This window comes from Carettochelys insculpta, chromosome 19 (genome assembly GCF_033958435.1).
Source record: "Carettochelys insculpta isolate YL-2023 chromosome 19, ASM3395843v1, whole genome shotgun sequence".
NCBI lineage: Eukaryota > Metazoa > Chordata > Testudines > Carettochelyidae > Carettochelys > Carettochelys insculpta.
The window spans coordinates 4,394,380-4,406,607 of record NC_134155.1 but is presented as its reverse complement, the minus strand read 5'-3'; the positions used below and the strand labels follow the sequence as shown (position 1 = coordinate 4,406,607).

Here is a 12,228-nt window from a genome sequence, read left to right as displayed (position 1 = left end):
GTTGGAAAGCATAGTTTAACAAATGCAAGGATTCTAGGAACGTAATGATAGCACTTGCTTTTCTGCAGTTAATTTTCTTTCAGCATTTCCATTAAAAAGTATTGGTTTTAAGTCATTTATAACACATATGGTTTTAAAGGGCAAATAAATTTATATATGAGATAAGGGGGAGGACAATTTATTTACGTATCAATGAAAATACATTAATTAAATTAAACCTCAAAAGCAATGAGGGGTCCTGTGGCACCTTATAGACTAACAGAAATGTATGAGCATAAGCTTTCGTGGGCAAAGACCCACTTTGTCAGATGCAGTGTCTTTGTCCATGAGAGCTTATGCTCATACATTTCTATTAGTCTAAAAGGTGCCATAGGACCCCTCGTTGCTTTTGCAGATCCAGACTAACATGGCTACCCCTCTGATATTAAACCTCAAGTGCAACTTAATCTAATGCCTGCTTTTTTTCTTTTACCAAATTTACTTTGAGTTGATTTGATTATGTGTAAGTAACGGAAATTCTAAATTCACGACAACTGTCTTCTGCTTGAACCTACCAAGACCTAGAACGGGTCTGGGAAGAGGACGGGCCAATGCCTTTGAAAAGGGTTCATAGATCCATAGATGTTGTGTCCAGAAGGGACCAATATAACTGTCTAGTCTGACTTCCATAACACAGAAGGAAGAACCCCACCCAATAAAGTCTGCATCAAGCCAACAACTTCTGTTTGAGCTGCAGTACATCTTTTAGAATGATGCCCAGTTTTGACTTAAATACTTCAAGTGATGAAGAATCCAGTGCCTCCCAATGCAGGGAGTTGCATTAATCTTCTGCAACCCCTTTTTATTGAGGAAACTATTTGTCAAGAGGGCCTCCAGTGGCTCGGAACAACCAGAGCCAGTATGAAGGGCTGTAGATACTCAGGAAAAATGACTGGTCATTCAGTGGAAGCTAGGGGGAACTATGTGACTGAGAATGCAATTCAAGGCCCAGCATTCTTCACGCCAACTGCAAAGATCCAAGAAAATTCTGCACCGTCCCAGGGGAAATTCTGCAGGAGGGTAGATTTGAGCATTGGCAATCAGTGGATAGCTGTTATATTTTACAGCCCATTGAACACCTACACATTTTTAAAGAATATCAATAAATATTTACCTAGAGAATGATTAATGATTTATCATCTCAATGCTCCAACTTTTAACAAAGACCCTAAGCAATAACAGAGCGTAATGTTTCTTAAGATCAAAATACATATTTTAAAATATATAGGTACATGTGAGCAGTGTTTCTTCCAATTTTTTTCCTTCCATGGGCAGAATACATTTTGTTATGTGCACCAAGGCATGTGGAAATGTGTACCACCAATAGAAACATATGCTGCCCACTGTGTGTAGCTGTACGCACTCTGCTATCAGCTGAGCAGCACCCAAATCCTTCCTGGTGGCTGCCCAAGCACTCAGCTTACAGGGAACACAGCATGTGAGCCAATCAAGACACCATGACTACTCCTATTTGTAATTCAATAATATGCAGCTGTTGCCAAGAAACATGGTAGTATCTAATGCAGCTTCCATTTACAGGAGCTAAGTAAAATGCAGGGAAAGGAAACCTGGTTGCAATTGCATATTTTCACAACTGCATATACCTCTTCTTCTCTAACCTCTGAGGATTACTGCTTGACTAGTTGTTACATGTTTTACTGTCACTCTAGACTCCTTTCCTTGTCAGTTCAGCATTGAGACATTGTGTCCAAGTTTGAGCCATTCAAGCCTATCAGGCAAACATACCATAAATACAGATTTAGGTTACTTTTTTTTCCCCTGTCCTTCTTCCTTTTAACTCTATTGTAATGAAGCAGAAGCATCAGTGTTAAAGCAGCAGTAAGGGACATTTCTGTTACTTTGTGCATCGAAGCTGCGATCCAGCAAAATACTTAAGGACATGAGAAATTCCAGTGAACTCAGTATAACTGCTCAGGCAGTTAAAGTTAAACACAAATGATTTGCTGGATAAGGATGTTAGTTTCTCCATTGCAAGAGACTGCAAACAGGAAGATAAAAATATTTTGGGTTATATCATGCACTCATTACTGAGCAAAAATCCCATTGAGATAAAAACTATATCTTATCAATTACTGTATCTCCTGCAGTAACTAAATTTGTGAGCCTTAATCAAACCCTCAACATTATTTTAACAGATTCTAAAGACAAAAAAAACTAACAAAGGAAATGTTGATAAGCTAGGTAGCTTTGTTTGTTACTACATTTGTATTGTAGCTGTTAAATGCTATCTTGTAATACCGTCTAGTTGAGCTGAAAAAAAATTGGAATAATCTTCAGTGTATTTGGCAAAAACCTGAGATTGGCACAGATTCTTAGAATTGCTACACACTTGAGTGAAGTCAAGCTATGAAACAATTCTTAACAAAAAAAGAGAACACTTAAATTGTAATACAGTAAAAGTGGCTATATCATTATTCCTAGTTCTAGCTCTTTATTCAGCAACAAAAGATAGCTACATTTTAATGCCACATACGTAGGCATTATTATCTCCATTCTGTTCTTTAGTCAACTTCCCTTGGATGAAATAATTAGTAGGGTGACTTACAAGAGCTTGTATTGTGGGCACCTGACCTGCCTCTGCTTGTAGCTCTGTGCAGAACTGCCTCTAGTAATGGTCCTTGAATTCACAGCCCTCAAAAGGCTATTTTCCGCAATATCATGGGATTTTGTTTGTTTCATTTTTAGAATGTCACTTTTTGGTTTTGTTCACTTACATGTAATTGACAGTTGAAATGTCTGTTAATTTTTAGTTCCTTTTAGGCTGTGTCTATCAAAAGTACACAAGAAAATACTCCTTTCTGCAGGAGCCAGAGGAAGTCTACAATTTGTTTTTAGCAGTGAAGGGCACAGAAATTCAATCTTATTTCTGGTATTACACGCAGGTGCCAAGAATATTTCTTCTTCTAATCATAACGCTTCTCTTTAGTTCTTACTTAACACTTTTCATCTATAAAGTTCAGAGCTTTGGAGGTTTAGTATCGTTATCCTCATAATATACAAGGAAAATGGAGTCACAGAGACAGGTGGTTTGCCAATGGTCACACAGCACGTCACAGGAAGAAAACCCAGGTCTCACAATCCCGTGTCTTCTTGATTGGGTTGTACTGCTGTAGGACGAGATGAGGGAAAGGATATTTCTTTAAGGTTCTCTCTCTGGAGTTTTATTTATCTGGAAATGGAAGAAATGAAACAAACTATGAGACCCACTTACAAAACCTGTAGGATTCCAAGGATTCAGCGGACAACCAGTGTCACATACAAAGAGATGCAATGCTTGTGCACTGGGTTTTGATTTCTGGTGACTTCCACTCACCCATAGCTCTTTAGCACCTATGGCTGGGCCCATAATTATTGGTATAATTTATCTTTATCAAATCGCAAATGAAATAGTAAGTTTTAAGTAGTGGAACTTTTGCTACTGTGTAAAAAAGAATATGCACTGTTTGGTTTATTTGTTAATTAATTTTAGAAACAACAACCAATTTCTTATGAAATAGTAATTATATAAACTGTTTGAAAAAGTTTTAAAGTTTACATTGAACATAGATATTGTACACGTAGACTATGAGAAAGGACTCCAGAAATGGATATCTTCTATGTGTGTACGTATGCACACACAAGGCAGATGTCCATTTAAAAAGTGGTCCCCTCTGTTCGTGTGTGTATGTATAAAGTTAGGATCTTTATTATCTTCACCTAAATCAATAAAAATATATAAACAGTTTAAGAGAAGTTAATGGAGTGAGTCAAGAGCTCTGGAAATTTGAGAGCAAATAAGTTATCTGAAGTTGACCAAGTGTGTACTGTATTATGAGAATTAACTGCCTTAAGAAGAGCAAAAATAGATTAGATGTGAGGGAACACTTCATGATGAGAGCAATTAAAAATACAACTGCCTGCTTAATTAGATTAGACACCGTCAATGAAAATGTTCCAAAAAGAGATTAGATAAAACACTTGGGGAATAGTGTAGGTGATAATCTGTGATAGCAGTAGAAAATGGATTTCTAGGCCTGCTGTAGGAATCTCTTCCAGCACCAATTTTAAAGACCGAGTCTACTTACAATCTTCCAACTAATCCAACTTAGTCACAAGTATCAGGACTATAATATATTTCTACAGCAAATAAATTAAAATTCTAGAATAAACTAAGCTCTTTATGTTAGGAACTTTGGAGATAAATGATTCATGGATTCAGAATATTTTATTAGTTTTACAGTGTTTTGATTATAACAATTGTTTTAAGCTAAAATCAGTAAAAGACTGATATCCTCAAAAAGTGCTGTTTGCAATCTATTGAAGTTGAATTAGCATTTATTTTGTTTTATTTGCATATTCATATATGAAAGGGAGTGGAACTGAATGTGATCATGCAGGGTCAGTTTTTTACCATAATAAATTTTATTACATTTCACAAAAGCCATGGGCCAGAATGACTCCTTTTGTTGCTGCAGAAGCTGTAAATCCACTCGGAGTGGCACAAGCTGTTCACAATCCTCTGTTCTTCACAGGTCTTTAGGTTGCCTCCTAAAATAGGTGGCCTTCCCCAATGGAGCTTTGACCAGAGAGGCTGTAGGCTATAGAGCCTACTTGATTGTAGCACTTCCCTTCCCACTATTGAATTAGTAGGGATTTCAAGTCTCCCTTGGATCTCATTTCTTCCATGTCCGGTTAGGGTGAATTACGCTTCAAAAATTAAAAACCAAAATTGAACATTATTTTTTCAAGTGTTTTTCTTTTTTAACTCATGCAAAACCAAGCACAAGTAGCTGTGCTCTGCATCCTTGGTAAATCTTTGTTTCATTAAGTAGATACATACTCTCAAACTGATAGAGCCGAACCATAGCAGAGAATAACTAAAGCCCTACGTTTTATCTGACACTTCATTATTTCTGAGAATTTTTTGTATGTTGATTTTATGTTGTACTAAATTATCGGAACCATCAAAATAAATGGGTGTATGGCCAGTGTACCAGTGTGTTTGTCAGTTCATAAATTCTTCAGGGAGACTGTTGATCTCTCTTCCATCTTCCAGAATTTAGAAATTAGATATTCACTATCTGAACTGATAGCCGGAATCTGATATGAAATAAAATACTCCACCTGTGCTTTTAAGTCTTGAGATCAATGATTTCTCATCTGTGGATCCCCCCTCTAGTTCTTTTCAGAGTTTAATTATTTTATTATAAAATGTTTGAAGGATTTAATTGTGGTTTGTCTCAGGCTTTTACTATTTTTATTGTTTAAGGAGTGTACGTTAATGGACTTTATAAAACATGAATGCATAAGCACCCACCCAGAATGATTCCAAGCGGCTTTCAGTTCAACTCATGTAAGTGTAATGCCCTGCACAACAACTCCTATTCATGAAGGTTTGAATGAGACAGCACAAGATAGTACAACAAAGGATCTTGGGTGAAAAAGATGGAGTTTGGTTCTAAAACTGACATAACATTTAGGAGAAGATCCAGTTTTACATTTTCTCCTGCTCTTAGTTTTAATTAAAATTCAAAGGAGACAAATAAGTTCAGAGGAAGCAAATAGAGTTGGTATAAAACGAAAGTCTGAAGCCAAGTGTGAGGGGAGACAAAAGGCAATTAGAGAGAATATGCAGAGATATAAGCATGGTCAGTGCTCTGTAGAGTCTCGAAGGTGAGGTCAAGTTAGTGGAGGAGGTAGAAGATTATATCAGAGCAGTTTGTCAGTAAAATAATCCAAGAAGTAGCTTTTGGAATAACCTACAAAGTGAGATAGGCCAGAAAAAGTTGCAGTATATTAGGAACAAGATGACAGGTAATGAGAATGATTTAAAATAAGTTATACCTGGAAAATTGTCTTGTGAAAATCACCTCCTTGGGCTCCACTGGTTATTGTCACTGAATCACTCACTGCATGTCAAATGAGCCAAGCTTACATGGCAATTTGTTCTAAATATCAGACCTGGGATTTGACAGAAAACTTGTATTCTTTGCACATTATAGCTCCTGCAATCAGAACTCAATTAAAAACTCTGCTGATTATGCATGAACCACTAAGATCCTACTCTCTTATTCTCTAATAGATCCTATTCTCTAACAGACCTCTGGATTATCCAGAGAAAGAAGTGAAACTGTACAATTTGATTCTGCTCCAGTTTACATCAAGACCTACCTGTTAATTTTACTAGGAACCGGTCATTATATTTGTCAAGAAAGTAAGCACATGTGGCCCTAAATGAACACAGGGAGCATATCAGTTGACTAAAACAATGCCATTTTCACAGTCAATATTTTCTAATAATACCCGAGTTTAACAATAATTAAGAGAATATTTAAATTTGATGTTTTGCCTTACTTTTTGCACCATTTGATAAAGTCTCTGGAAAAGATGTCTTTCTTTTGTCATTGGTGGTTTATAAACTAAAAAGTTCTGTTTAAAGAAAAAAGAGGGGGAAGCAAGAGGTTAAACCCTGACATGATATATGAACTGTGGCAGTTTTCATTTATAATTGTTTTATTGCACTATACACAAATCTAAGCTTAACTAAGCTTTGTTTTGCCCATCATCCTGATGAGTAAGGCTGTTTGTATAGCCAACGGCAGTGCTAGCTCACTGGGGGGCCTAAAGAAGGAATATTTTTACCCCGTCTCCAGCATATACTAAAAAATCAAATAGGAAGCCTCCTGCAGCTGCTCAGGGCCCTAAGCAATTGCTTAGTCTACTTATACCTATCACCAGCAGTGCACTTATCTCATTGTACACTTTGGAGACCCAGGTAGCCTTATAGACAGAAATGGAAAATAGAACTGGCTAGCCATGGCTTTGCTGAGCATCATGGCTTACGAGACCTGTAGGTGATTGCCCTCTAGGTACCGTGTAGAGCATTGCAGCTCAGTCAGTATTTTAAAATTTCTTTTAAGAGAAATAAAAAAATGTGCAATGATATAATTTATAAAAGGGAAAATTGCATTATTATTTATTTGGGATTTCCAGTATTACATATTTCTTTTCAGTTGTTTTGAATTACTATAATCTAGGAAGTCACATTCTGCGTGCTATCTTCTGAAATAAACTAAGTCACAGGATTTCCATAACTTCTTAACTAAGGTGCTTAATATAATGGAAGAGTGCTATATTCACTTTATTCAGAATATGCCTTGAAATGACAGAAGATGGTGCTATTTTTTCTAAGAGAAATTAAACTGATTGTAATCAGTAACAGAAATTTTAAGATTTTTGTATAAAACGTTCTGAATTCTATAAGTAAGAAGTGCCTTCTCTCTGGCATTATACATGCTTATTACCAGTGTATTTTCCATTAAAAAAATAAGACGTGCTGGTACTCAGCCAACTCCACACCACTTCACACAGTCCCATGGCTGGAGGCGCTGAGATACCCAGTCCTCAGTACCGGCAAGTATCCACATAAAAAAAACACTGTTTATTACAAAAAGAAATATATTGAAATTATGTTAGTGCTTCAGCTTGAAACATCAAAACCCAGAAATTTGCTTTAAATTAAGAAAGAAATCCCTTCCAGTTTCTTGTATGCCCAGTGTCAGCCAAGAACCAATTTTTATGGCCAAGTTATAAATCCTTTAAAAGAAGGTTGCTGAGTGAAGACTCAGTATAGCTCTCAGTATGTGGAGAAACTGTAACATTTTGGGAAAGTGGAAGGTGAGAAAGCAGAAATAAAATGTGACCCTCTCCCGTTGAATTGGTATGCATAGACACTCACAGCTGTACACAATCTTGCTGGCCCTGTTGGCTATGAGTTACTGGTAAGAACCCAAGAGAGGAATTCTTAAAAGTAATACAGATAGGCTACGTCTACACGTGCACCCAACTTCGAAATAGCTTATTTCGATGTTGCGACATCGAAATAGGCTATTTCGATGAATAACGTCTACACGTCCTCCAGGGCTGGCAACGTCGATGTTCAACTTTGACGTTGCTCAGCCCAACATCGAAATAGGCACAGCGAGGGAACGTCTACACGCCAAAGTAGCACACATCGAAATAAGGGAGCCAGGCACAGCTGCAGACAGGGTCACGGGGCGGACTCAACAGCAAGTCGCTCCCTTAAAGGGCCCCTCCCAGACACACTTTCATTAAACAGTGCAAGATGTACAGAGCCAACAACTAGTTGCAGACCCTGTATATGCAGCACGGACCCCCAGCTGCAGCAGCAGCAGCCAGAAGCCCTGGGCTAAGGGCTGCTGCCCACGGTGACCACAGAGCCCCGCAAGGGCTGGAGAGAGAGTATCTCTCAACCCCCCAGCTGATGGCCGCCATGGAGGACCCCGCTATTTCGATGTTGCGGGACGCGGATCGTCTACACGTCCCTACTTCGATGTTGAACGTCGAAGTAGGGCGCTATTCCCATCCCCTCATGGGGTTAGCGACTTCGACGTCTCGCTGCCTAACGTCGATTTCAACTTCGAAATAGCGCCCAACACGTGTAGACGTGACGGGCGCTATTTCGAAATTACTGCCGCTACTTCGAAGTAGCGTGCACGTGTAGACGCAGCTATAGTGTGTTAAATAATGAATGTTTTAATGAAGACTCATCTGATGAGAAAACAATTCAACTATTAATAAAAACCATATGATCAACTGAAACCACGTTAAGTAAAATCAGAGTTTCTTTTCATACTGATTCTTAGAAATTCTGGGGGCTGCACACTATGGAATTGGATCTAAAGCATAATTTCTGGATCATCTTGTATGTGATGCACTTAGAAGGTGGATACACTTGAGATAATAACATACTGACTGTTGAATTCTGGCACATTTTAAATTGATGTTTGTTGTTTTAAAACCATGCAGCAGTAAGTGTTCTATGAAGAAGCTAACTGGACTCCCACTGTTTCTTTGTATATTCTCCCAGCTAACTGCACTGCTGATAGACAGCACTATTAAGTAGTCATTAGTACCATGTCTGAAAGCTTGGTTTCGACGCATAGCAGGCCATTCAGTATTTTAAGCCTTTGTAAGAAGGAGGGCAGAGTGTGATTCATATAACTGAGCATAATGAGGTCATTCTATGACAAGCTTGAGATACAGAGCCATGGGCAACTTATTAGCCTATTTGATGTTAGAACAGATTCAAGTCTAACATTCCAGTGATTTTTTCCCCTGCAAAAACCTTCCACCATTAACTGAGACTGTAAAATAACATCACTGAATAGTAGATTAAAACATTGATAACATTCTATTGTAAAGTCTTGAAAATACTTCTGCTTGAGGCTGTAGATAAGAAAATATATATGGATAGCTATTTAAAGGGTAGCATTTGTCTTTTTTCTAAAAGCTAACAAAGTGACAGAAAAATAGGAAATATTAATGTAGCCAGTACTGATCAAAAGAGAAATAAAATGGGAAAAAGAAAAAAAAAGTCTTCATAATTTTGCATGACAGTTTTTACTCTCTTGTTTCTGATTTCTGCAAAATTTGAGGCAGTAGCTAATTTTGCATGGACAAATATGCGCACATTGAAATTTAAATGTTACAGATACATTTTGCTCTGAATTATTACATTTTCACTCAGAAGTGGGCTTTTCTTGGGAAAGAAGCCCTATTTTGTAATTACAATGTTATGATGTGCAATGAGATTTTAAGCAAAATAGGCCCATTTTAAATTTCTTCATGAAATGCAAAAAGCTTCATCTTTGATTATGAATATTTTGCATATCCAGTTATTACCATGAACTGGACAATTCCGATGAAATAAACTATGCTGTTTATTACTTGCAGTGCACAACAGTATTCATAAATATCTATCATAATATATGTGGATTACAGGTTAACATAAATTAATATACCTTAACACACATCATAGCTTTTAAATATGCAAATCATTCAAGTCAGGCCTGCTGATGGGAGAGGGCAAAGGGAACAGATGCACTAAGGCGTAATCATTTAAAAGAGCCTGGAGCTCCCATCAGCACTGCTGCTACAGCAGCAATGGCAGTGGCCAGAGCCCCAGGGCCCTTTAAATTGCCACCAGGAGGCGATGAGGGGCTGTCTGGAGAAAGCTGTTCTCCAGCAAAGGTGCATAGTTGGGGTAACAGCCCTCCTAGGTGACTAACACAGAAACTGAACCAGCTCAGCTCTGTGGGGGCTTAGTTGCAGGGACTTGACAGCATCCAAGAGCACAGCCCCCAAATAAATCTTACTCTGCATAAAAGTTTTACATACAGCATGCTCATAAAGATGTTCAGCCCCTTTATCAATGCAAGGCTGTGTCTACACTACCACCTTCCTTCGAAGGAAGGATGGTAATTAGGGTGTTGGGAGTTTACTAATGAAGTGCTGCAGTGCATAGGCAGCACTTCATTAAGCAAATTCACCCCTGCGGCAACTTCAAAGTTTTAAACTTTGAAGTACCGGTGGGTGCGCTGCGGCTAGACGTGTGCCGGTACTTCGAAGTTTTAAACTTCCAAGTTGCTGGGGCGGGGGTGGGGGGGGCAATTTGCTTAATGAAGTGCTGCCTATGCACGGCGGCACTTCATTAGTAAACTCCCAACACCCTATTTACCATCCTTCCTTCAAAGGAAGGGGGTAGTGTAGACAAGCCCTTCAAGAGAGAGATGTACAGGTGTCACTTTCTCCTCCCCCGCAAATACAATTATTTACACTGTTTCATGAACAAAAGTGTTTTTATTAAATATAAAAAGTAAGATGTAAGTGATTGCAAGTGAAAACAGACCGTCCAAAGCAACGTGCTAATCTAAACTAAACTAAATATGCTATCTAAGCCTGATACACCTAGGGTGTGTCTGCACTAGGAACTAACTTTGAAGTTAGGCACTACATGAAAGTAGCCAGCAGAGAGTCTACACACATTTTTTTTTCCCCCTTACTTCGAATCAGAGAGGTAGCCCTGTTAGTCTGTAGCTTTGAGAACAACAAGAAGTCTTTAACAGCAACGAAGGGTCCTGTGGCACTTTATAGATTAACAGAAAAGTTTTGAGCATGAGCTTTCGTGAGCACAGACTCACTTCATCAGACCCTTCGTTGCTGTTACAGATCCAGACTAACACGGCTACCCCTCCGATACTTAACAAGAAGTCTTGTGGCACCTTATAGACTAACAGATATTTTGGAGCATAAGCTTTCGTGGGCAAAGACCCGCTTCATCAGATGCATGAGTGGGGGGGTGGTTTCAGAGGGGCCAGAGCTGACGAGGTCTATTCAGCAAGGTGGAAATGGCCCATTATCAATACTAGGTATCAAAAGAGGAACAAACAAGTCAGATCAGACAGGGGGATATGAGCCATTGTCAGAGTCTAATGGGGACATCTTAACACCCAGGGCAGAGAAGCTGCCTTTGTAAGCTGCGAGCCGCTCCCAGTCTCTGTTTAATCCTTGGTTAATGGAGTCAAATTTGCAAATAAATTGCAGCTCAGAGATTTCTCTCTCCATTTGATTTTTGAAATTTCTTTGTTTCAGGACTGCCACCCTTAAATCTGCCACTGAGCGTCCAGGGAGACTGAAGTGTCCCACAGCCTTCTTCTGTACATTACCATTCCTGATGTCTGATTTATGTCTATTTATTCTTTTACGTAGAGACTGTCCAGTTTGGCCAATGTAAATTGCAGTGGGGCATTGCTGGCACATGGTGGCATATATTATATTAGTAGATGTGCGGGTAAAGGAGCCCCTGATGGTATGGTTGGTGTTAGGTCCTGTGATGATGTCACTGGTGTAGATATGTGAGCAGAGTTGGCAGCGAGGACCGTTGCAGGGGCTGGTTCCAGGCCTTGAGCCACTGGTTTGTGATTTGCAGTGGCTGGTGAGGATTTGTTTAAGGTTGGCAGGCTGTCTGTAGGCGAGGACAGGCCTGCCTCCCAAGGTCTGTGAGAGTGAAAGATCATTGTTTAGGATGGGTTGCAGATCACCGATGATGCTTTGGATAGGCCTTAGGTGGTGGCTGTATGTGATGGTCAGAGGTGTTCTCTTGTTTTCCTCGCGAGGCCTGTCTTGTAGCAGGTGGCTTCTGGGTACCCATCTGGCTCTGTCAATCTGTTTCCTCACTTCCTTAGGTGGATATTGTAGTTTGAGGAAAGCTTGGTATAGGTCTTGTAGATGTTTGTCTGTCTGATGGATCAGAGCAAATATGGTTGTACCTTAGTGCCTGGCTCCAGGCCGGCCACCTGCTCCGGGCCAGCCACCTCCCTCAGTCCC

At 39.2% G+C, this 12,228-nt stretch overlaps 1 protein-coding gene across 1 annotated transcript in view; it reads left to right on the top strand.

The window, feature by feature from the left end:
* The window catches only part of LHFPL7 (LHFPL tetraspan subfamily member 7), a 156,159-nt gene that overhangs the window by 137,119 nt on the left and 6,812 nt on the right, over positions 1-12,228 (top strand). The gene's annotated exons all lie outside the window — the stretch shown is intronic.